This window comes from Mesoplodon bidens, assembly GCF_964165515.1.
Source record: "Mesoplodon bidens genome assembly, chromosome: 2".
Classification (NCBI taxonomy): domain Eukaryota; kingdom Metazoa; phylum Chordata; class Mammalia; order Artiodactyla; family Ziphiidae; genus Mesoplodon; species Mesoplodon bidens.
In genome coordinates, this window is record NC_138177.1 from 163,674,092 (window position 1) to 163,700,827 (window position 26,736).

Sequence of the window (26,736 nt, forward strand, 5' to 3'; positions counted from 1 at the left end):
TGTGCTCCGCAACGGGAGAGGCCACAACAGTGAGAGGCCCGTGTACCGCAAAAAAAAAAAAAAAAAAAAGAATAAAAGAAAAGGAACTCGCTGCCCCTGTAGCTTCCATTCTGTCCATTACAGTGACTTTTTCATATTTCATGAGTGAATTTCCTCTCTCTAGATCTGTTCTTTGAGGCCAAGAAATGGATCCACTTCCTTGGGACACAGCCTTGTGCCTGGCACAGGGTAGGTACATATAGGTTTCATAAATAAAGTCTTTGAGCTGCCCTTTGCCTGGAACCTCACACTCCTGGAACATTCGGACTATAAATATCAGAGTTGATGAAGGAGATGCTGAGACCCAGAGAGAGGGAACAACTCTCCCAAAGCTGCACAGCAAGCTCTCAGCCCATCCAGGACTGATTCTCAGCGCAGGGCCTCTTCCAGCTCCTGTTCACATCCACTGGGCATGTCTGAGGCTGCAGAACAGTCACTTTACGAGAGTGTAAAGAATTTATTTTCCCCGAGAAATACATGACTGAAGAAGATACCCAAATGCTTATAAATGTGCTTAAACCACCTGATCAGCACATAAACTGCAGAAGCATACAGGGGAAGGAGGCCCCCACCCGCCAGGCAACAACAGGCCCATTCAGTGTGCCCTTGATGGCACCAGCTCTATAGGCACCCACTAAAACCCAGTGGGAAATTCTGTGCACAAGGGCAGCCGGACCCCCAGAAAGTGAGTTTCAGATGCCTTCCCTATTCCAACTCCACAGCAGCAAGAGCAGAAGACAAAATCTACATTGTCATATAAAAGTACCAACCAACCTAGCATCTTTCACAGAAAATCACAAACTACTTTTACTGATCTAAGGGGGAAAGCTGGCTACTTCTCATGGAGAATTTGATGGGTTCTGACAAAGAAAAGAAAATGTGGTATAGAACAAGAAGGAGAAAAAGCACATCGTTTATTGCAGTCCTACTGTGTGTGACACAGAGACGGGCACTTTTAACTCATTTTCTAAATTCACCCACGAACCCTGTGGAGCAGGTATTATTATTCCCAAAGCCCAGCGCTGCATCTGCTCCACAAATATCTGCTGACATCAAGCACCCACGGTTGGACCTGTTCAATTCACCTGATGGCAGAACAGAGCCACTCTACCCAGTGGCATCCACCAGCCAAGCATGACAGTGTCTGTTTCAGCAGCTACCTGCTTTCTCAGCTCTGTATCCCAGCACCTGGGGGCAGACACTGAGGTTTCTCTCTCTCTCTCTCTCTCACTCAGTCTGGACATCTCATCTCTGCCTCTCCCCCTGGCCCTCCTCCACCTCTATGCCCTCCTTTCTCTCCCCCTTCCCTCCTTCCTTCCTTGTCGATGTTTATTTTCAGAACCTCAAAATCCTTCCCAAGCCTCTGACATTTACTCTTTAGAATTAGAAAAGTTTCCAGTTCTCTTTCCCAGAGCAAAACTGGTGGCTAAGGTTTCCCCAGGGATCCTGCCTGCCCTTCTGGAGGTGAAGTACTGGAGGCAGAGCTGGCTCATGTCAGCCCAGCACCGACTGTGTCAACCAGCAGTTCTTAGGCACCCACTGTGCACCAAGCCCTTCTCGTGAACATTCAATCCATCCAATCCATTTAAGAAGCCTGTGGGGTTGGCGTTACCATCTGCACGTGCAGGATGAATGAACCAGGGCTTAGAGCAGTTAAATAACAAGTCTAAGGGGCAGGGAGAGGAGGGAGGAGGAAGAAGAGGGGGAGGGGGGGAGGAACAGATCACAAGAATGAGCAGGTGGTGAGGGTTCTACACACACTAACTCATTTATCCTCATAACAATGGCATGAGATACATATTATCAATATGTCCAGTTTATAGATGAAGAAACTGAGGTGCTAAGAAATTAAGTAACTCGTTCAGAGCCATGGCCACGCCAAGATTTTGACCAGGGTAGCCTGGCTTCAAAGTTGGGGTCTTAACCACTGCACTGCACAGCCTCCCTGCAGGACTGTTAACGGGCTCAATCAAGGTCAGCCTCACCTGCAAAGTTGAGTGGCTTCCTTTGGTAGGAGAGGAAGAACCCTGGAATGTTCCTAAGCAGGGAGGGGGCTGGCATGGTCAGGGCTATGCCTGAGACAGGGCACATGGCAACTGGGTGATGGTAAGTCTGGGGCAGGGCATGGGGGGAGGACTGGGCAGTGTCCAGGCAGGGCCAGTGAAGACCTGATGCAGGCAGGGCAGTGTGGAATGGGGTGGGGGGCAGGTCTCTGAAATGCCTATTCATCTCCCCTTGGCCATGTGTCTTTGTGCCTGCAAGCATGGGGTGGGGCCTTGTTGATGATACACAGCCTGGCTCTGAAAGTGTGCCTGCCTGGGTAGGCATCCTTTCACAGTGCTCCTTGCCTCCCAAAGGAAGCAGCCAGTGCCAGACTCTGCAAACCCTCCCCGTTGTTGGGCCACAGGAACAGACCTGGTTACAGGGAGGGCGTCCCAGCCAGCTCTGCTCAGGATGGATGAAAGCACCTTAGCTGCAGCCCTGCCACAATGTTCCCCTTCCAAAGGGAAGCCCAGGGATTCCCTGGGGATCCAGCAGGAGTCAGGGACACAGCCTGTCTCCATTAGGTTGTGTTCTGGACATTTGGCAGAAAAGCTGGTTGACTCCAGGTAAGATGGGTGGAACCACGCCTCACAGGGTAACTGACTTTGTCAGAGAAGGAAATAGGCAAGGAAACAAACCACCCATCACCTGCTTTTCCATTTGAGGGATGGAGGGAAGCAGAGAGTAGAGCCGGGCTCTGGAGAGGGCAGAGGTTATTCTTCTCCACGGCCAGTGTGGAGGGTGGCAGTGCACTGGCATTCTTCCTCATTGTCATCCACTGGGGAACACCAGGGAGGCTCTGATTTGCTAAGACCAATAAGGACCATCAGACCAATGATATCCCTTTCCTCGGTTCCCAAATGGCCCACTTAGCTGTGCTGCTGGACTCAGCTGTCTTTCTTTTCAGGCCTTGCCTCAACTCTAAACCCATCATCAAAGGAATGAAAAATAAACCACCCCGGCACTCGAGATCTCCATTCCCCGGTCCCAGGAGTCCCGACCAGTCCTCTGGGCTGCAGCCAAATCAAAGCACTTTCTTTGTTGATTTTTCCATTCATTCATGACCCTTAATTGAGTATCTGCTATGTTCCAGGCTCCGTCTGTTGGTGTTAGGGGTGAAGAAGTGAACAAAACAGGCACGACTGCCCCTGCCTGTAGAGGATACAGATGTTATACAAGTAAAAACTGTCCCCCACTATAAACTTCCCACCTCTGAGCATTTTCACTTGCTGTGCCCTTTGACTAATTCATCCAGCTATTGATCCATCACCTACATCTGTAATTCTGGACACAGGACTGCAAGTGGGAAAACTGAGGCCAGGGCCAGAACAGAGACACTGTCCAAGTCCTGGATCCCCATATCTCAGCGATGGCGCCACCATCCCCAGGGCTGAAACCTACACACCATCCTTTATCCCTCCCTTTCCCTCACCCTCCCCCGAAATCCATCACCAAGGCCTGTTGACTCTGAATCCTGAATTCCCCTAAAAGCCACTCCCACGCCCTCTGCCTCGGTTCTGCCCCTGCTCTTCCTCCCAGTGCACGGGGCCAGCCTCCCTACTGGTCTTGCCGCCTTCCATCTTTCCTTCTCCGATCCAGCCTCACTCTGGGAGCCAGAGGGCCCTTTCAAATGCGCAAGTGTGACCATGTGGTCACATGGTCCTTCTGCTCAAAAGCATTCAATAGCCACCCTGCAGGGACTCAGCTTGCTTCCCAAAGTCCCCCTACCCAGGACCCAGCTCCCATTCACCTCTCTGCCTTGGGGTCTCCTCTCTCCCCATCACAGGATATACCCTAACCACACAAACTACTGGAGGTCCCCAGGGCTCAGCTTCTCTCCCCTGGGCCTCTGCACATGCTGCCTCCTCTGCCTGGTGCACATTGTCCCTTCCCACTGGTCACTTACTTTTTCAAGGCCGTGCACAGGCATCACCTCCTCTGGGTTAAATCTGCCGCATGTTCTCAGAGCTCTGACACTGCCAGCCAGCAGGCGGCTTTCCTCCATGCGGTGACTTAGGGCCCAGGCTCCTTCCATCGCATGGCTCCGCCTTCCTCCAAGGCCTCAGGTTGCTCTGCTTCCAGCTTGCAGAGGGGGAAGAGACGGTGGAGAAGGCACACCTGCTTCTTAATCACCTCAGCCAGAAGTGACAATCCCATCACTTCTTCCAACCCACTGGTGAGAGCTGATCCTATGGCTCCACCTACATGCAGCGGGTGCTGGGAAAGGTAGTCCCAGGCAGCCCCTTCCCAGCAATGTCTCTACACAGCCCCTCACATTCATCACCACCTTGTCATCACCTCTGTATTAGTTTACTAGGGCTGCTGTAACAGGATACAACAAACTGGGTGGCTTAGAACAACAGAAATTTACTTCTCACAGTTCTGGAGGCCAGAACTCTGTATCAAGGTGTCAGCAGGGCCATGCTGCCTTGGAAGGCTCTGGAGAAGGACCTGCTCCTGAGGCCTCCGCAGGCTCAGGCATTCCCTGGCTCATGGTCATCTTCTCCCTGTGCCTCCTGACACCGTCTCCTTCTGTGTCTGTCTCTGTCCAAATTTCCCCTTTTTATAAGGACACCAGTCATATTGGACAAGGGCCCACCCTAATGATCTCATTTTAACTTGATTACCTCAGGCAAGATCCAATTTCCAAGTAAGGTTACATTTTGAGGAACTGGGGGTAGGACTTGCATGTATCTTTTTGGAGAAACACAATTCAACTTACAGCAATCATCAGCTCGCTTCATCTGCAACACCTGGACCATTTTTACCACCATCATCATCTACATCTGGGGGCCTGCAGGAGGGTGGAGTAGGTTGTTAAGAGGCTTTGAGGCAGACAGAAGTGGATTCAAGCCCTTCTTTCCAAGGGAGCAACAATCAGGAGGAGATCAGCCCACTGAGGGGCGGGGAGGAGAAGCAGGAAGGTGCTGGGAATGGACCGCTCCAAACGGCATCCCAGCTGGTCTTTAATGCTGCAGATTCTGAAATGTGATGCACAAAAAGAAAACAGACTCCACTGAAATGGAAATGCGTTATGATGGGTAAGAGGGGGAGAAAATGGAAACTGTACTTCCTTTCAAGAAATGTCTTATGTCACTCCTGAAAGGAGATCTCCTAATAAAAGCAGCCCTGATGCTAATTGAGACAATGGAGATGAGAGAGCATGGATCCCCCGTAGAAAGATGCCAACAGTAACTGTGGTCACAGTAAAGCTTGTCCGCTCTGGACACAGCCCAGATAAGAAGGTCTGGCGCTAACGGTGGGGAGCCTGGAAGGAGCTGGGGGCCCCACTGGCACTGACTTGCCGAGTGACCCTAGGGAGGTCACATAAGGACTCCTCCCTCCCCACCCACCTCCAGAAGCCACAATGGCCTCCAACCTCCTTCCTGGGTCAAAAGGTCAAAGGCCATGGGCAGGCCAAGTACTATGCAGGGGAAGAAGAGGCTCTGGGTTTAGCTACGCCATGGGAGCCTGGGAGGCATTCAGATACTCCATCTGCACAGGCATTAGTTACAGGTTCACCACTTTCCTGCAGGAGCCAGGCCAGAGGGGAGCTCCAGGGCCCAGTGCTCACCCCTGACCTTGCCACCTGGCAGGCAGCTTTCCTTTCTCCCGGGCAGAGGTTCAGGGCCCAGGGATGAGGGCAGCCCCCTCCTGCCTCTCAGGAGCTGACCATCCCTGTGCAGGACAGACGGTGGCAAGTCTGTGGGGTCGTTCAGAGGTGGATTGGGGGAAGGTGAGGACAGGAGACTCACAGCCCTGCAGAAATCACCCTGGGCTATTTCTTCATGTAGGGCAGCCCATCTAACCCTCATAGCAAACCACAATGGCCCCATTTTGCAGATGAGGAAACTGAGGTTGGAGAGATGTGCCCAAGTCACACAGCAGGAGAGTGGTAGAGCTGGGGCTTGAATCCAGGCCTCCTGGCTCCAGAGCTGGTGGCTTGCTCCGCCTCACACTGAAGCTGTGTGAGGGCATCTCCCCTCTAGCCCCTGTGCCCCATCATTCATCTCTACGTCCCTGTTGTGCTGATTCCCATACCCCAGACTAAGGAACTCCTTCATCAGCCTCCTCTGGGAAACTCATTAAAGATGTGGGTTCCTGGACCCCATCCACAGCTGCTGCATCAGCCTCTCTGGTGCTAGGGGTCCTGAATCTGCAGTTTTTTAAAAACTTCCCTGGGGAGTTATGTCCAAGGAGTACTGCCCCAAGCCCTAAGTGCCACTCTCTCTGTGTCTTTGGGCCTGGGGGGCAGACACCGTGCTAAATGCTTTACATCTAGTGATTCAGCCAAACCTCACTGCAACCTATGAGGTCTCCACCATTATGTCCCCATTCTATGTCCCTAGAGAGTTTAACTCAGTGCCCGGCATATAGTTGTCCCTCAAAACACACCTGTTGACAAACTCGCTTCATATATGTGAATTCATTTAGGGCCCAACAGAAGCATGAAGTGGATATAGTTCCCATTTTACAGAAAGGGAGACTGAGGCTCAGAGAGGTTAAGTGATTGGAATAGACAGGGTCGGGATTCAACAGGGCCAGAGCTGGCTGGTTTGCAGAGCACTGTCCAGGGCAAACTGGGCTCTCCCCCTCCCCCCGTGCATTGAGTGGCAGCAAGGGATGTGTCAACGAAGGGAGAATTGATCCTATGGCCCAGTGGCTTTGCTGAGGCCTGAGGCCAGGAGCCACAGGGTGCCAGCTGGGCAAGGAGTCCAGCTGAATCTAGAGAGGATATTTTCATGTTTCATGTGTGCTCAGAAGCTGTAACTGTGCTGTCTGCTTCCATCATTGGTTTATCCCCCAGAACGCCCCCAACCCAAGCTAGAAGCACTGGAGGCAGTGTGGCCTGAGTCTCTGCCACAGGGTCTCCCTCCAGGCCTGACCTGGCTGTGCCTGACCTCTGGGGAGGGGCGCTGTCCACTGCCCTGTGCTGGGCAGCTCACCTGATCAGAAGGTCCTTTCTCCTGAGCTGAACTCTGCCGCCTGGTGGTTCCTCTTGAAGATTCCAGCTCCACATCCAGGGACAACACAGAACAAGCAGAATCACCCACCCGACAGCCTTCACAAGCATCAACCACGGCAATTGCGCCGGCAACAAGAGCTATTTACTGAGCGCTCACCACCTACCAGGCGCCACACAAAGGGATTCACCCGGATCATCTCATCGAGTCTCATGACAACCTGTGAGGTGGGGGCAGTTATTGTCCAACTGTGCACATGGGGAAACTGAGGCTCATTGAGGCAGAAAGATTTGCCGAAGATCATGCGACATGAGTGCTCGAGAAATAGTACACTGTCCCCCCTTTCCCCTCCCTTGGATCCTGCTGACACCTTGCTGGTGTCCCTTTCTGAATTCTCCTAAAATCCTAGAATAGCCCTTAGGCTGTCAATTCAACCAAATCTGTAACCTCATCCACCCCTGGATTCTCTTCATGTGAAATAATGAATGTCATTATGATGCAAGCCACTTTGATTGGGGTTTTATTGATTTGGAGTCTGAGCAACATTATAGACACAAGGTTCATGATAACGCAAAGGACTGACATGACTGTTAAAAGAGATTATCAATGAAGTAGACACAGAGCCAGGAGACATAGAGACACCAGGGTAATTCTGACCTCTTGCGCCAATGCCCCCTGCTGTCTGCATTCCCTTTCACAGATCTCCAAGCACATTTTGCTCTGGACAACCCCACTCACCCTTTCCAGGTGATGCTCAGAGAGGTGAGGTCACCTGACTAAGATGACTCAGCTAGTGAGGGGCAGAGCCTGGGAGTGGACCCACTTTGGTGACAAATAGGGAGCATTTCCCTGCACCACGGTCCTCAACTGGGCCAATATTGCTGGTCCAATTAGATTGGTTCAATCTAATTGTGTGGATTACAGAATGACAATGTCAACTGAATGCACTCATCAGACAAGCCCCTGCTTCTCCCTTAAATAAGAGAAAGTGAGAGGTGGAAACTGAGGCAAGTGCTTCTGGACAATAGTCCCAAGAATGTGGTGGCTCCTACTTTAAGAGTCAGTAGGAAAATTGGAAGGGGGAGATGATGATGCCCTCCTTACCCCAACTATTAATATTACATCATTTATGGTCACTGACCACAGGCCGTGGTACAGATGAGGTGGGCTAAACTTCTACCTGAGCCCCTAGCCAGCTGTAAGCCCACCCCTTCCCTCTATTCGAGAGAGCAGGGGAACAGGCAAGGGAGACAGGGTTAATGCTGCTCCCAAGAACACCCACTCAGGCCTTCCTGGAATGGGTGTGAGCGGTTTCCCAAAAGAGGAAGTGCTTTGGCTCTCTGTGTCCTGAAAGGATTGATCTTTCCCTGTTTATGCTGAGGCTCAAAGGGCCAAGTTTAACCCAGAGAAGACTTTACACTTGGTTATTAGACAAGGATGAGGTCAACAAGGGCTAATGGGGACTATTTCCATCCATGCACATGGTCACTACAGCCACCAAGAAAAGGGTGTTAGCAGCCAAGGTCTGTCTGGGCCTCAGGTCTCAACACCAGGGGTGTGAACCGGGGGCATCGCTGCAGCCAGTGTTTTGCTCTGGATTCTTTCTTTCCCCCATGGACTGCAGTGAATCTGGCTCTGACATAAGCGAATCCAGACGTGTGGGAACACAGTTGGTTGAAGACAGCAAAAGAATCGCAGTGGCCTCAAGCTCTCTCCAGAAGTGGAGGATGTTTTAGGAGACTGCCTGACTAGGGCTCACACTTCCCTGTTCAAATGACTCCAAAGGCTTCCTGCAGCCCTGACTGGAGAGACAGCCTGGGCCAATGTTGTTCCAGCCCCACCTTACCCCGCTCCCCTCACTTTATCTGCTTCAGCCACATTTGCCTCCTGGTCATGCTAACCTGCCCACCCCAGGGCCTTTGCACATGCTATTCTTTTTGCCTAGAATTCTTTTCTCTTCCCACTTACCTGAGAAACTCGCATTCATCACTTGCTCAAGACAGCCTTCCCTGACCCTTTATTAGAGCTATAACTGTACATAGATGACTTAATTTTTATACTGTCTGCTCCCACTGTAGTCTAAGCTCCAGGAGGTCAGGAACCATATCTGATTCTTCTCTCTCTTGTATCCCCAACCCCTAGCACAGATCCTGTCACAGAGCAAGTAGCCAGTAAATACTGAGTGAGTGAGTGAGTGAGTGAGTGCGTGCGTGAATAAACAAGGAGTTTCAGCAGTGGTTACCATAGCTGTACAAGGCTCTGTCAATGTAAACGTTACCTAATTATCCAAATGTTCAGGGGGGTCTCCCTAGTTTGAGGGATCCCAGAGCTAAGAGATGATCCAGAAGGCACTTGGAGAGATCCAAATTAAGGCAACAAAAGAACCACATATCAGTGTCAAGTTTGAGAAACAGGGAGCAGAAAGCATGTCTTGGGGGGCGGGAAAGAAGGTGGGGAGGACAGAATGGACCCAGCTCCTTCCTCTCCCACTACCAGCTCCACCCCAACTCCCAGAAACACCCCTCATCGACATGCCTGAGTGGGACGGGTCTGCCAGTGCCCCCCAGCAGATTCTCCCATCTTCCTTTAATAACTGAACCTCAAATTTCGGCTTTGTCCATGGCTGCTCAGACTACATCTCCCAAGGCTAAGAAAACCTTTGCCTCAGCCCATTACTGCTGCCTTAGCTTGGGCACAGCCAGCCCACAGAGCAAGGGAAAGGGAAGGAGGGAAAATGTATGGCACCACTGATGGGGATGATGGTTATGAATGGGTGGATGTCCAGCCACCCACCCATCGCACCCGCCGATTAAAGCCTCGGGCAGGTGGGCTCAGGGGCCGAGTCCTCCTCACTGCAGGGCTCACTCTGGCCCCCACCACCAGGCCTAGTGGAGTCATCAAATAAATCCAACATTAAGAAAAGGCGGACAGGGGTGGGGGACGCAGCAGACACTTTCCTGAAATTCAATGGTAATAAAAGAGAAAAATGGACCCGCTCACTCTAGACAACCAGTGCCAGAAAAATAATTATCCCACTTTCCTCTGCGAGGATGCCGGTGGCAGAGGCACCTGCCCAGGTAATTCATCAGCCTCAGATTTATGGACTCCCCGGGAACCTAATGTACAAAGACTCCTCTCCAGCTCACTTGAAACAATGCTATTTAGATTTTGTCAAGATTATTGCTCTTCTCTGCCATCCCTGAGTGGGGAGGCAGGCACCATAATGGGTGGCACAAGTGAATATCGATTTGCAGGCACCAACCCTGAAGAAAAATCGCTACAAATGAGCCAGTTGTTGCCAACTGCCCAAGCCCTCCACAGGGCCGTGGTTTCCCCGTGAGTCACTGAGCTGCCGCTGTCACACCAGGCAGACAGAGAGCCCAGCTGTGTGATCATAGGGGAATAAGGTGTTGTATAGAAAGTACCTCAGTTTCCTCATCTGTGAAATGGGAATCACAGCACGTGCTGATGAGGGCTCTCATCTTCTTTATTGCTTAAAAAAGTTTTTAAGATGAGCATATATTTCTTTTGTATGGAGAAAACTAAGCACAAGGAAACATAGATGAAATGAGGGTGTAGTACACACCCCATGGATGTGCAGTGAGAGCTGAATTAGATGATACTCACGGCGCCCACCGCACAGGGCTGGGCAGGTGCTGAGCGCACAATGCCTGGGGCTGCCAGGCCGCTCTGATGACTGTGGTGGATGCTGGATGTGCCTGTCGCAAATCAAGGCTCTTGGCAGGGTGCTGCCTGTGACACTGGACAGGGAGGGTGACTTCTCTGATTCATCCATCAAATAAGAAAGACACTGGCTTCCAGCCTAGAGGCAGGGGCATGGACTGCAGACCTTCTCATGCCATTTCCAGTCCCTGAAACCCCTGTTTGAGTCAACGAGGGGGTGGTGACCTTTGATGTCAACCCTTCAGGAGAACAAGACATGACCGCCAGAGTCTCTTCACTTTTCCATGGTCCAAAGCCTTCACTCACCTGCTCACTCATTCATTCATTCAGGCGCCCAGAAGCACTTATTTAGCACTTTATAAGCCATACCCTGGTCCTCCGGGAGCTCTAAGCCTGGCGGGTGAGGAATACAGGAGCAGGAGAGTCTGGTGCAGTCGGAAGGGCTGGCTGCAGGGATGTGTGGATCTGGGGGAGCTCCGAGCAGGGTTTGTGTGAATCTGCCTGGGGAGGTCTGGCAAGCTTCCCAGAGTGACATTGAACTGAGGTGGGAGGGGGGGAGTTTGTTGGGATGTCATGGTGGGAAGGGCACACCAGACAGAGGGAACAGCATGTGCAGAAGCTCAGAGGCTGGGAAGCATTTGGCCTGTTCAAAGAGGAACACAAAGTCTGGAATGGCTGGAGGATGGGCTGTAACTTTAAGGGGTGGAGCAGAGGTGAGAGATGAGGCTGGGGAGGCTGGTGCCTGGCAGACAGTTATGTCACCTCTCAGAGCCTCAGTTTCCTCGTCTGTAAAATAAAGGCAATAACAGTTCCATCCTCATAGAGTTAAATGAGAAGCATAGCATTGTGCGCAGCACACAGTAGGCACTCACTAGTTGGTCCCCATCACTGGTCTGACAGGTATTGAGCTCCCCCTCAGCCCCTCTCAGGTCCTCCCTCTGGCTGCCCTGTCTCCCCATCCTGGGACCACCACCCCACCTTGTGCTCCAGGCCTGATGTCGCCCCAAGGTTCTGAGTAGCACTAGCCCAGCTCCAGGCTCGGCCACAAGCTCAGCACCTGGCGCGGGGTGGGCACTTGTGCACGTGGATGAGCAGTCCTGTCGGGACACCATCTTCCTCCCGCTGCCCAGAGCTGTCCATTCCTCAGCCACTGTCCTTTTCTGTGGCCAACCCCACCCCCTGCCTTCCCACACCACACCCCTCTCCCCGCCCAGGGCACCATCCCAGCCTGCAGCCCTGCTCATGGTTCCTGGGACCCACATATGGGATCTGCTGCTTCCCAAAGGCCCCTATGAAGGGCACACCCATGAGATCCACTTCCTGTGGCTCCCACCTTTCTAAACTCTCTTGTCTGACAGGACAGCCTTGTCATCTATCTGGGGCCTCCAAGGTTAACTGTACTCTGAGCTGCAATCAGCTGGTGTCTGGGCTTTGGGAAACCTGGGTCTTCTGAAGGCAGGCTGGGGGCACAGAACATGCCAAAGTGAAGCCCTCCTGATTTCCTGATTCTGCCCGGTCTTAGAATGAGGTCATTTCCAGGAAAAAGAAACTGAGAGAAAGAATTAGCAGCCAGACTGGTAAAAATAAAACATGAACATATGGCCATTCACAATAACATCATAAATAAGAAAATACTTAGGAATACATTTAACAAATGAAGGGCAAGATTGTGCACTGAACACTATGAAACATGGCTGAGATCAATTAAAGAACATCTAAATAAATGGAGAGATATTTCATGTTCATGGGCTACAAGACTCCATATTGTCAAGTTGGCAATTCTCCCCAAATTGATCTACATATTAAATGCAATCCTTATAAAAATCTCAGCAAGCTTTTTTATAGAAATTGACAAACTGACTCTAAAATTTATATGGAAATTCTAAGGACAGAGAATAGACCAAACTATTTGGAAAAAGAACGAAGTTGGAGGACTGATACTACCTGACCTTGAAACATATTATAAAGCCATAGTAATCAAGATAGTGTGGCATTGGTGCAAGATAGGCATATAGATCAAAGAAAAGAAACTGAGTACTAAAGTAAGCCATTAAATTTATGGTGAATTGTTTTTTAACTAAGGTCCAAAGACAATTCAATGTCTTATTGAATTGTCAAGGCATGTTTGACCATTTGTTCAAACTTGTCAACTAATGATGCTGGGGCAGTTGGCTACCCACATGAACTTAAACCCTCACCTCATTTCATACACAAAAATTAACCCCAAATGGATTCAAGACTTAAATATAAGAGGTAAAACCATAAAACTCCCAGAAGAAAACAAAGGAATACATCTTCGTGATGTTGTGTTAGGTGAAGAATTTTTCCCCTTTTTGGAAGAGACCAAAAGAAGATCCATAAAAGAAAACAAAACCAAAAAAATCAGCAAATTTACTTTATCAAAATTTAAAAAATTTGTTTCAAAGGACCCCATTAAGAAAATGAAAAGACAAGCCCACAGACTGGGAGGAAATATTTGTAAATCGCATACTGATTAAGGTATTGTATCCAAAATATATCAAGAACACTTATAATTCAATAATAAGAAGACAAGCAACTCAATTTAAAAATAGGCTAAAGGGCTTCCCTGGTGGTGCAGTGGTTGAGAGTCCGCCTGCCAATGCAGGGGACACGGGTTCATGCCCCGGTCCGGGAAGATCCCACATGCCGCGGAGCAGCTGGGCCCGTGAGCCATGGCCGCTGGGCCTGCGCGTCCGGAGCCTGTGCTCCGCAACGGGAGAGGCCACAACAGTGAGAGGGCCACGTACCGCAAAAAAAAAAAAAAAAAAAAAAAAAAGGCTAAAATCTTGTGTAGACATTTCACCAAAGAAAATATTTGGATGGCTAATCAGCTCATAAAAATATGCTTAATATATTCAACTAATGAGATTAATCATTAGGTAAATGCAAACTAAACCCAGCAGTGAGATACCAATTCATACCCACTTGAATGACTACTTTTTAAAAGGACAACATCAAGTGTTGTTAAAGAAGTAGAGAAATAGAAACTCTCTTATACTGCAGGTAGGAATGTAAAATAGTATAATTACTTTTGGGAAACAGTATGACAGTTTCTTAAAAAGCTAAACATAAACTTACCATAATACCCAGCAATTCCATTCCCAGGAATCTTCCTAAAAGAAATAAAAAACCTATGTTCACAAAAAGATTCATATGCAGACATTCATAGCAGCATTATTCATGACAACCAAAATGCAGAACAACCCAAACGTCCATCAAATTTGAGTGGATACATAAATGTGAGTATCCATCCAGTGGATACCACTCAGCAATAAAAAGGAAGAACTACTGACACATACTACACATGAATGACCTCAAATATATTATGCAAAGAAGCCAGATGCAGGATCCAAGATGGCGTAGAAAGTAATGACAGGAATTGGATGAAGTAATTGATCATTAAAGAACTACAGTGCTGGTGAGATGTGTAAGTACGCAGGCCTCTCACTGTTGTGGCCTCTCCCGTTGCGCAGCACAGGCTCCGGATGCGCAGGCTCAGCGGCCATGGCTCACAGGCCTAGCCGCTCCGCGGCATGTGAGATCTTCCCGGACCGGGGCACGAACCCGTGTCCCCTGCATCGGCAGGCAGACTCTCAACCACTGCGCCACCAGGGAAGCCTGGTACACTTTTGTTTTAATTATGCAGTTGGCTCTCTTGCGTTGATTTACATTTTATTTATAAAGCTCAACTGCTTTGGATTATGATGTGTTTACAAGGCTACACAGTTAATCTGGAAGGGAAAATGAAGAAATACAAATGACAGAAAGTGTTTTATAATAATAAAATTTTCTTGGCAAACAGCAAAAAAAAAAAAAAAAAAAAAAGAAGCCAGATGCAAAAGACTACATACAGTAAGACTCCCTTTATATGAAGAGTCCACAAAAGGCAAACTTACAGAGACAGAAATCAGACCTTGAATGCCTAGGACATTATGTGTGTTTGGAGGGGAGGGGAAGGTGGGGATTAACTGCAAGCAAACACAAGGGAACTTTTGGGGTGATAAGAATGTTCAATAACTGGATTTCAGTGATGGTTACCCAACTCTTGTTTGTGCGCGTGTGTGTGTGTGTATGTCTTCAATATTCTTTGATACATAAACTACACTAAAATGCCTTTCATTAAATAAAAGGTAACATTTTAGATACAGGGAATTTTAATTAAATAGGCATAGTTAAGACCAAAAAGATAAAGTAGACATTGCCAGCTCATCTTCAACCCTTGCCTTAACAGGCTGGTAAACGCAACTTGAAACACACAGGTGAGTCTTGCTCTGTTTTATGAAACAATAAAGGAATCTCCTCAGTACTTAAATATATTAATATAACCTGTTGTATAGATCTACCTATAAAACCAAACTCCTATAGGTTTTGAGATGGCATTCACCATCTCTGTGAAAAGTTGAACATTACTAATCAAATTCAATCGTATCTTTAGAAGGGGAAAACAGTGACAGCCCTTGCTGAACCAGAATTACTATCAAAATTCAAAAAGCTGATCATCGTTTAGCCACAAGCCAATTCTATTTAAATCAGGACTGTCCAACAGAAATACTCTATCAGCCATTCATCATCTGAATTCTGGTATATGAGATCAGTTTAGATACGGTATGCATAAAAAGGTCATAGACATTTCTGTGTTGTAATAAATAGGGCAGTAGCCACCTATTACTCATTAGTAGCTTTTTTGAGAGAAGTTACTAAGTCTACGCTTTCTGCCTCCTTAATGCCAGTGAAGATTACTTTTGTTCCAGGGATGTACTACTTAGGATTCTCCAAATACTCCCCAGTGATGTCTTCGTTCTTGACGACATCTGCATAAGAGAATCCAGGGTCCTGAACTGTCTTTCGCCCAAATAGAGCATGGAGGTTTGGTCCCGTCTTGTGCTTGCCTCCCTTTTCCACAGTAGGGCACTGGACACACTGCTGAAAAATCATCTTGCCCTTCTCCACATCACCCACTTTGAAATTGTTCTTTGTCATATGTGATACGAAAGTTCCAATACAAGTTGGATGTCCACTTTCTCCACAACTCTTGAAGTTTACTAAAAATCACTGAATCATACTCTTAAAATGGGTGGATTTTATTATAACTTATATGTCAATAAAACTATTTAAAAGAAACAACTACATGGGAATGCCCCACAGAGCTGGCTAAATGAGGAAGACAATAGGTGATGAACACAGTTCTCTGCCAGCTCCCATTTCCTTCTGAGAAAAGAAGAGGGAGCTGGAGAGTGGTCTTAGTGTTTTGGACCAGTCTTAGCAGGAACAACTCCCACAATTCTTAGAATAAAGGCCCAACTCCATCCTGGCCAGGCCCTGCCCTCTTCAACATCAGTTCCCAACACTCTCCCATGCAATACACTGGCCTTCTTTCAGGACTTCATATTGATGTAGTCCTTCCCACCTCAGGGCCTCTGCATGTGCTGTCACCCCTACCAGAAACACATTTCACTTTCTGCCTAGGTACCTTCTACTCAATCTTCAGACCTTAGCTCCATTGTCTCTTCCTTGGGGAAGCCTTCCTTGATTTCCTGAGCTTGGTCGAATTCCTCTATGAATTGGTATCATAGACCCTTTCTCCCTATATAATTTACTACGGTAGCAACTTTTTATTTATTTGTGATATCATGACTCATGTTAGACCAGTCACCATGAAGATAGGAAACATGTCTAATTGGCTCACCATTGTATCCCAGGGCCCAGCACAGTGCCTGCCACATAGTAGATGCTCAGTTAATTGTTAAAGACTTGCTGAAAGTTAAAATTCTAAGCTTCTTAAGATCAGGGGATTGTAGTATTCAAAACTTCTGTCATTTTGAGATATAACAACTCAATACATTATGCAATTATTATGTTCCTGAAACATTTCATGTGCCAGAGGGCAAAAAAAATCTACAAAAATCTAGTAAGACCTGACCTTGCAGTTTACGGTTTCATCATTTAAGGAGCTTTTTTCTCTTCTCTAGCCAGGCTGAACAAGAAAACAGGAGAGAATGTACAAGTTACCAATATCAGAAATGAAAAAATGGTCATCAGTACTGATCCCATGGACATCAAAAAGATACTAAGGGAATAATAAGGGAACAACTCTATGCACACAAATTTGATAACTTAGCTGAAATGGATCAGCTCCTTGAAAGACACAAACTACCAACACTCACAGAAAGACAAATAGATAACCTGCATAGCCCTTCAGCTATTAAAGAAATCGAATCAATCATTCTTTTAAAGTCTTCCAAAAAAGCAAACAACAGGCCCAGATGGTTTTGCTGGTGAATTCTACTAAACATTTAAGGAAGAAATATTACCAATTCTCTACAATCTTTCCCAAAAAATAGAAACAGAGGGAACACACCTTAATTCATCCTATGAAGTCAATAGTATCCCAATACCTAAAAAAAAAAGACATTATAACAAAAGAAAACTACAGATCAATATCTCTTACGAACAGACACAAAAATTATCAAGAAAATATTAGCGAATCAAATCTGACAATGTATAACAAGGATGAACATGTCAACCAAGTGGATTTTATCCCAGGTTTATGGGCTAGAAGACTCAGTATTGTCAAGAACTGTTAACATTTGAAAATGCAAGGATAGTTCAACATTTGAAAATCAGTCAGTGTAATCCACCATAGTAAAAGGCTAAAGAAGAAAAATCATACAATCATATCAATTGATGCAGTAAAAGCATTTAACAAAATCTAATGCCTATTCATCATCATTCAAAAAAAACAAAAACAAAAACAAAAACCTCTCAGTAAACTAGGAATAGAGGAAAACTTCTTCAACACAATAAAGAACATCTACAAAAAAACCTACAGCCAACATCATATCAATACTTAATGGTGAGATTAAGATCAAGAATAAAGGATGTCTTCTTTCTTATCACTCCTATTCAACATCATACTGGAAATCCTAGCTAGTGCAATGAGACATGAAAAAGAAATTAAAAGCATATATATCACTGTCTTCATTCATAGTTGGCATGGTTTTTTTTACAGAAAATCACCAAAATTCTGCAAAAAAAAAAACCTAAAATAAGTATATCAAGGCCACAGGATACAAGGTTAATATACAAAAGTCTATTGCTTTTCTACATACAAGCAATAAACAAATGGAATTTGAATTTTTTAAATACCACTTACAATAGCACCATAAAACCAAAGAACTTAGGTCTATATATAACAAAATATGTTCAGGATCTATATACTAAAAAACACAGATAAAAGAAATTTTTGAAGGTCTAAGTAGAAGAGACAGTCCATATTCATGAACTGAGACTCAGTATTGTTAAGACATCAATTCTTCCCAACTTGACATATAGACTCAATGCAATACCAGTCAAAATCCCAGTAAGTTATTCTGTAGATATTGACAAGCTGATTTATGTGGAAACATAATACTGAAAAAGAACAAAGTTGGAAGACTCACATTATCCAATTTCAAGATTAACTATAAAGCTACAGTTTTCAAGACAATGAAAGTTAAACACTTAGATCAGTGGAACAGAATAGAGAGCCCCAAAATAGACCCACATAAAAATAGTCAACTGTTTTTTTACAAAAGGGCATGGCAAGTCAATGGAGAAATTAAAGTGTTTGCAACAAATGGTACTGGAATAATTGTATACCTAGTTGCAAAAACAAATGAACCCAGGCACAGACCTTATATCTTTCGCAAAAATTAACACAAAATTGATCATAGACCTCAATGTAAAATGCAAACTATAGAATTTCTAGAAGAAAACATAGGAGAACATCTAGGTGACTTTGGCAGCTATTCCCCCTGCCATCCCTCAGCTACCCTTCTGTGTATAGTTATGCCCCTTCTGGCTGCCCCACCAGCCTGAGAGATGTTGAAGATAAACACAGTCAGACATTAGTTACAGCAGTGAAAACAGAATTTATTCAATAACTACTGACACTAAGGGAAAGAGCTGAGCTCTACCCCAATCTGTGCAGAGGTGATTGGGTGTTTTAAAGGGAGAATGTTGAGGAAGAGAGGCAATGGCAGGGTCTTGAGCAGAGTCAGGAAAGTGAAAAATTACAAAGAGTGGGAAGGAAGGTTGGTCCATGTAAAACCCATCTGGGTTTGCTAAGTGGCACTCATTGAGTTAGGCTCCTGCCCTCCTGTGAAGGTTGGGAGACAGCAGCCATATCTTCAGGTGTTGGCTGGAACAAACAAAACTTCTTTTGGCATCCTTGAGCTTTGTCAGGCAGGTTCTTTAAGAGGGGCTAAGGACATCCTAGGGATGTGGCCTTGAGCTGTTAGAAACTGTTAGTGTTTTGTTCAATTCTTTAGAGCTAAGGTTAGGCTTAGTCAGAAGGACTGTTCAGAGGAACCAGGCTAGAGTCCAATCAAGGAAAGAATTTTTGTCAGAAACCAGCGGCATTTATTCATTCTGGGCTGTCAGTTCAATCTGCTTATGGTGCTTAGGGTTTTGTTAAATTTCCTGTGGCATCAGCTGCCCAGGTAAGTTCTTCTTAAAAACCTTCTCTGTAAGAGAGTTGACAGTGCCAGTTTCCCTTGGAACATGGATCTTATTCATCTCTGTCCCCCCACAGTGCCAAGCACAGCACCCAGCTCTTAGTAAGAACATGGGAAAATACTGGTTGAATTGGACAGAACTTGAAACAGACATTGAGAAGCTTTTTAAGGGTTGCATTGGAGCATAAAAGAAACGGGTTTATAAATCAAAATCATTTTATGTAGCTCTCTGGAGAGTGTAGCATTTCAAGGAAGGCTTTGGAAATCTTTTTTCCAAAGCGTGGAATTGCTTTCTATTGAAAATAGTTCTTGCTTGTAAGGGTGTTTCACACACACGCGTGAGCTTGTGTGCACAGATTATAGAGATAATATATGATTTTGGGTAGGAAGAAAGAGAGAGAGAAGAAGGAGGTAGGTAGGAAGAAAGAAAGGGAAGAAGAGAGGCAGGAGGCCAGGAAGGTAAGGAGGGAGGAATGAATAGACAGCTGGATGTATAAGCCTAAAGTTCAGGGAGAGGTCCAGGTTGAGATGTACATTTGGGAGCCATCAGCATATGAATGGCATGTAAAGGCCACAAGTCTGTTGAAGTCCCCAAGGGGGTGAGGGAGGATAAGGAGAAGAGAACCAACGGCAGAACTCTAGAATAACTCAAGGGTTACAGGTTAAGAAGCCAAGAAAGAATGAGCAAAGGAGATGGAGGAGGAGGAACCAGGGAAGCAGAGAAAACCAAGAGAGGGTGGGATCCCAGAGCGGAGAGGAGGGATGGTTTGAGAGCCATGAGCAACTATTCCAAATACTGATAGGTCAAATGTCATTGAAAGTTGACCATCGGATTTATCGGTGCATAGGTAAGTGATGACCTTGACAAGAACAGTTATGGTGGAGTGTGAGGGGATGAAATCCAATTAGAGTGCAGTGAAAAGAAACTGGGAGGAGGGGAATTAAAGATAGTAGTAATCATGACTTTTGTTTTATTGTAAAGGGAAACAAAAGTAGCAGAAGAGGTTGGATATTGACTTGTTTTTATTTGGGGGGGATTAGAGAATTAATGGCGTGTTTGTACACTAATTGGAATGATCCAGAAGAGATGGGAACATTACTGATGTAGGCAAAAAGGGAAGGGATCTCAGGCACAAATGGCTTGGATAAGGGACATAGAGTTCATGTAATGAAAGGGCCTCAATGCATGAGGAATTTTCCTGAGAGTCTCCCACACAGGCACATATCCTTCCAGATATTCACTTATCTGTATACAAACCAAGATTATTAGAATCTTTATAATGCTATTTGTATTTTTCATCAGTGTACTTTCTTTATTCAAAATCACATCATGGACATTCTCCGAAGTCAGATCATAGAGACCAAATTCAATCATTTTAATGGCTGCTCCGTACTCAATGTTATGGATGTGCCATAATTTAAGTAACCAATCTCCTACTGATAGACATTTAGATTTATCCAATTTTGCTATTACAAATAACATTGTAGTGAAGATCCTTGCATAGCTTCGTACTCTAGTGTATTTCAGAATGATCAACTCCTAGAAGTTTAATCGCTGAGACAAAGGACATATGCATTTTCAATTTTGATAGACACTGCCCAACTGTCTTCCGCTAAGGTTACCCCAGTGAATATCCCACCAGCAGGATGTGAGAGAGGGATCGTTAACACCAGGGGATTGGTTTGAGTTTGGACTTTCCATAGCAGACTTGCTTAAGGTAGTTCAGCCCGAAAGTATGTCTGTGTCAGAACCGTAAGTGATAAACCATTGCTCTCTCATCTTCAGCCTGCAGGAATGTGCTGACCCCATCTGGTCTGGGGAGCTGGAGAAGCAGAGAATTGGGATGGTGAGAGAGGAGAGAGCAGACAACGCGGGGCAGGAAGGCAGATCTGGGGAGCTGCAGGGAGCCGGGCTCTAGCCTGGTTCCTCAAGCCACTCCTGTGGGGTCCCGGGCAAGTGGCTCAGCCTCTCACTGCCTGATCACAGCAAACATGCTTGTGTGGATCCAGGGAGGTAGCAAACATGAAAATGAGATTGTAAATGTTGGGGCAGAGACTGCAGGCTGCCCACCAATAGTCACCCTCCTCTTCTTTCCTCCTGACACGACCCCTATTTTGTCCGGGACAACAATTTTCCCTACTTAAAAACTACATTTCCCATCGTTCTGCAGGCTGTCACGTGACACAGCTCCCGCCAATGAGACGGGGCAGAGGTGGCTGCGGGGCATTCTGGGAAATTCTCTGGAAGGGCAATGGCCTCTGCCTTCTCCCAGAGGACTGCCAGCTGCCCAGCCTGAAAGGAGGCCCAGGTGGAGCAGCCACGCTGTGACCTCAAGGGCGTCCACACACCCTGAGGACACTGAGGGGAGATAGAGGAGGAAGCTGGCCAGATGGTATCTTGGAGCTACTGGGCTTTCACCACCTCCCACCCCAGTGATTCACTGAGTGAATCCCGCCTCACTGAGTGAGAAAAATAACCCCTGACTTGTCTAGAGCTCCACTGATCAGGTTCCAGTTACTCTCAGGAAGGCCATTCCCAACTGTACAAGTGGCAGTGTGCAGGGTGACGGGGTACCAGACTGGACTCCAGGCACGCTGGCCCACCCCCTCTTCACCACTGACCAGCTGTGTGAGGGAGCCCAGAGGGCTGGGCTCCTCTGAGCCCCATTATTTCATCTATAACTAGGCAACAGTTACAGGGACTCCACCCTTGCAGGGATCAAGGAGGGTAAGTGACACAAACTCTTTAAAGGCTTCTGTCTTGAGACACAGGGGGCTGGCCCTGATCTCTGACTGGTGGGCAGCTGACCTTGGACAACCCCCAACTGCTTTCTGGCCCTCATTTGTTTCATGTTTAACTAGGATAGCGGATACACCTTGCAAAGTGTGATACTGTTTCAGGGAGAGAGGTTGTCCGTGTGTAAATATGTGGATGGTGGATAGTCCCCATCAGAGGCCACAAGAAGGGCAGCTCAGGACTCATGCAACCAGCAAGGCCAGTGGGGTGGTGGGAAAGCATCAGACTGGGAGCCAGGAGCCCTTCTACGTGGATCGCTCTGCCTGCATTGGAATGCCCCTCCTCTCCTGGGCCTCAGTTTGCCTCCTATAAAATGCAGGGTTTTGGCTAGATGACCACGAAGAGCCTCACCATTTTTCATACTCTTGGAGTTAATTTTTCTGCTTTCACAGACCTGCAGGGAGGCAGGGTCAGGTGGCAGAGGTTGGGGTCAGCTACCAATCAGGAGTGTGAAACGTGAAGAGCCCCAGGATCCTCTGAGAGAGTCTCCAGCAGGGTGCAGCTGGGTGTATCTACTGAGACACCTGCCCATGCTGGGGAGTTGGGGGCAGGGAGGTGATGAGGGACCCGTTTTTCCACTCACCCAAGGCAGGATGGACTCTAGCCCATGTAAGCTGCCCTGCCTGGTTTGCGTGAGAGCCAGGCTTGCCTTGCACAGCGTTCACTGTAATTCAGCAGCACCTCTGAGCAGATGGACACCGGCTGGAACGACCTCTGTCTGGGAAGACCTGAGTCTTCTACTAATGAACCATGTGACCCTGAGAGAGTCACTTAACCTTTCTGGGTCTCTTGCCTCATCTCTAAACATAAGGATGTCAGACCAGGTGCTTTTGAAGATCCTTCCAACACTAAAATATAGGATTCTGGATTTAGGATAATAATACTCACACTCTAATTAGACTATTGGGAAGATGAAGTAAGATCAGCCATGCTTCATGGATATTAGGCTTTTCTCCCACTCTTCCTCTTGATTTTATACATTAGCTATTCTTGCCCTCTACCCTAACCCAGTGGAGGATATCTGTAGGTTGTTGCTATCCAGTATCCTGTCACCCTTTTACTAGTAAAGCTGTAATTTCCCCCAGAATTTCCCCCTCCCCTATTCTCATTCCATCCCAGGCTTAGGATGGATCAACCCCACCTCCAGACTGCAGGATCTTTCTTGATTGGATTAAGCCAATCACCACATTCCTTCCCGCTGACCCAGATAGGTTCAGGGATAGGTGTGTGACCCTTGGAGCCAATGGAATCTGCCCAGGATTTTTGATTAGTTGTTGAGGAAGCTCTCTCTTCTCTGCTGGACTCCAGTCTGGATGGAAAACCATCTGGTCTCCAGGAAGGGGGATCTGAGCATGACCTTGCATGGGGGAGAGATGCTAAAAGATGGAGAACATCCTAGTGGCATCATTTGAGCCCCTGCAACAAGGTGGAACTAAAGGCTCATCCCTGAGCTTGTCAGTGGCATAAAACCAGTAAATCCTTTCTGAGCTCAAGCCAGGTTTACGCACTGAGGTTCCTGTCACAGGAGATGAAAGAGCCTCATGGCTGCCTCCCCTCCAGCATCTAAGTCTCCAAGCTGAGAGCAGCATAAAACTTTGCCGTGTCAGCCTCTCCCCCAGGGGTGTGAGTCAGGTTCATCTCCCGCTTCCCCTTCTCTTCCCTCCCAAGGAGGAAGCTGCAGAAACCACCCCGTAATGGCATCTCCAAGGGCGAGGGCACATTATCCCCAGACTCTAATGAACCGAGCAGGCTTGTCACAGCCAGACCTGCATCACGCAGCGACCGTGAGGGCTGCTGACTCACCCTGTGGGTTCCTGGTGCTGACTTGCCTTCTGGCAGGAGGCGGGTTTGAGCTGGGAAGCCACGGGTCATATTTAAGGTGGGGGTTGGACGGGAGCATTCACACAGAACTCTTTAGAGTCAAGGCTCTGGGAGGGCTCTTAGAAGCGCCTTGTTCTGCAGGTGTGCAGAGAGGTCACGTGACTTGCCCCGGGTCACACAGTGATCTGGAGACTGAGTTGGGCCCAGAACCCAGATCTCGCTGTTCTGAGTCCAGTTGCTCCTTTCACTCTGCCATGGCTTCTTCCCAGGATGAGATCTGTTTCCTCCCCGGGGCCTAAACAGCCCCTCTCATAGAATCCTTGCTATCTCCCAGAGCCTACACTACACTGAACACCCCCAGTTATTCCATCAGCGCGCCCCGCGTCGGTGGGGGCAGAGGGGATATGGATGTGTACCGCAGGGTCTGCTGCACTCATTCCCAGGGCCTGAGCTGAGCTCTGGGCTCAGGCACTGCCCCTCTTCTCAGATCTTATGGATGCCCTTCGTCACCCCGAGTCAGGATCTCCCCTCACCACCGGCTCCCGGGCCCCACAGCGGGTGGAGCTCCGCCTGCCTGCAGGACACACCCTTGCTCTGTTTTGTTGCTGGAAGGCCTGGGCTGACCTTGCTGGCCATCTCTCACTTGCCCCAGTTTCTCTAAATGCTGTCTGGCCTCCTATCAGCCATGGCTGGGGCTGCCTCCAAAGCGCTACTGTCTGTTTGAGCAGGAAAGTCTATTGCCCACATCCCTGAGTCTCCATGTCTGGTCGACCTCCATGTAGACCCACTCTCCCACTGCCCAGTGGTGCCCAGATCCTCCGCAGACCATCAATGGTGGGACGGGGAGGGCTGGAGGCCAGGGCTCCCCATCACCACTCACCCAGCTCAGCAAGTCAGCTGACACCCAATTCAAGTCAACAGCCACTGATCTGAGCAGCTACTGTGTTCAGGCAGCGTGCTCAGAGCTTCCCACAGCCCCTCCTGTGACCCTCACAAGTGCCCTGTGGAGGAGGGTTCATCAGCTCCACCTGCCAAGTGGGGAAACTGAGGACCTGCCCCAAGGTCACCCGCCTAACCCTAAGACACCCTGAAGGGGATGCACACACATTCCCTCCCTCCCACTGCCCCTGCAGGGATGAGGTTTTCTGTAACCTCCAGGTACAACCCATTCTGCAGTCTCCCTTCTTAAATCCTTGGCGGTTGTTTACCTGGAATCATCCCATGGATCTCGCTGGGTAAATGTCAGAGACTGTCTCCTGGAACCAGAAGCCGGGACCAAGTGGCCAGCAGACCCCACAGCCCTGCTCCGGCGAGGGCCTTCTTCAACCACAGTCACCAGGGTGCTGCGTCTGCCCCACTTTGGACTTTGCGACAATCACAAGAGGGCTTGTTATCAGAACTGATTTGTGAGGGTTGAAAGGCTTCGGATGAAGATCTCTGCGGTGGGACCGCTGGACTCAGGCAAAAAAAATTCAAGGCCATCATCAGCTGTTTGGGTGAAATATGATGACTGTCATGAAATGTTAATTAAACTCTTACTGGCGTGAATAATTGAGCATGATGGTCAGGTGCACTGAGTTCCTCAGGCCTGCTCTGGAAGGAGAGCAGGGGCAACCTCGGTGTGAGGTGCAGGGCTCTGGGGGAATCTGCAGATGCCCCAGGTGCTGAGGGGGCAGCGAGCGACAGGACTTCACCCTCACCGGCCCCAGGAGCTGCCCCCATTATCTCTCACCTCAGGGGAGTCATTTTTCCCTGTTTCCTGCTCCGCTTGACCCGGCAGGAAGCGGCAGGTGAGAGGAGCAGATGGGAGGAAGAGACAGAAAAGCAAGAGGGGTTGAGGGTTGCAGTCTGGATTGCAGCTGAACCTCAGGTATAAATCACGATTCTCCAGCTTGCTGGCTGTGCTATCTTTAGCAACTCACTGTACCTCTTTGAGCTTCAATTTCCTTATCTGAAAAATAAGGACCTTAAGTCCCATCGTTTTAGAAACACTGATTATTTTCTCCTGACCCATCCCTCCCTGCTCAGCCTGCAGCCCCGAAGTTCCTCTCCCGCTCCCACACCACCAGCACCCCTCAGCTGATTAGCAGTATTGAGGTGGGCACCTGGTCCCCACTGGCCAAGTTAGCAGATCTCCCCTCTCGGGAATCTCAGTTTGGAACATGGAGACAGAGTCATTAAACTGTGGCAGCCAGCTGGAAGAGGGGTAGCTCAGGGCAGGTAGGGGCCACCATTTTGGTGTGGCCACGGTGGGTCAGAGTGGGCAGAGGAGGCCCCACCCCCGGCCGTACCACGTACACACACATACTCATGAATGAGTACAAGTGAAAACTGGGGAAATCTGAGTAAGGTGGGTGGGTTGTATCAATGTCAGTGTCCTGATTGTGATATCGTCCTGCAGTTTTACAGGATGTTACCATTGGGGGAAACTGGACAAAGGGTACACGAGATCTCTCTCATTCCTTTCTTTTTTAAAAATGCAGCTAAATGTCAATTCCCCCACAGGATGATGAATGCTTGCCCAGCTGGGGGCTGTGGTAGGATCCATCTGGCCAGTGGCACCTGATTGTGTGGGCAGGGCTTCCGGTAGATCCAGTGAGGAAGGAGCTTACCTGGGCTGCCTTCTGTTGCCAGGTTGGGGCTAATAGAAACACTGGGCCTGGGTCTCCTTCTTCTGTGGGTGGGTGAGATCTAAGACGTCCTGCCGCGGTGTTGTTCCTCCAGTCCTGGGGTCCTTAACCCGTCTGCCTTCCTCTGTCCACTTTACAGAGTGCTCCTTTGGTTCTCTTGTCATTTCCAGCAACGATAGTTATGCTTAGTGGAGAGGAACAGGGAAAGACCTCTGTATTATTTCTTATAACTTCATAGGGCT

At 48.0% G+C, this 26,736-nt stretch overlaps 1 pseudogene across 1 annotated transcript; it reads right to left on the reverse strand.

Annotated features, from left to right (window-relative positions):
- Positions 1–15,416: 15,416 nt before the first annotated feature.
- On the reverse strand, positions 15,417–15,731 carry LOC308605461 (cytochrome c-like; annotated as a pseudogene). Its single transcript has one exon. The product of its transcript is annotated as a cytochrome c-like (transcript).
- Positions 15,732–26,736: the final 11,005 nt, after the last annotated feature.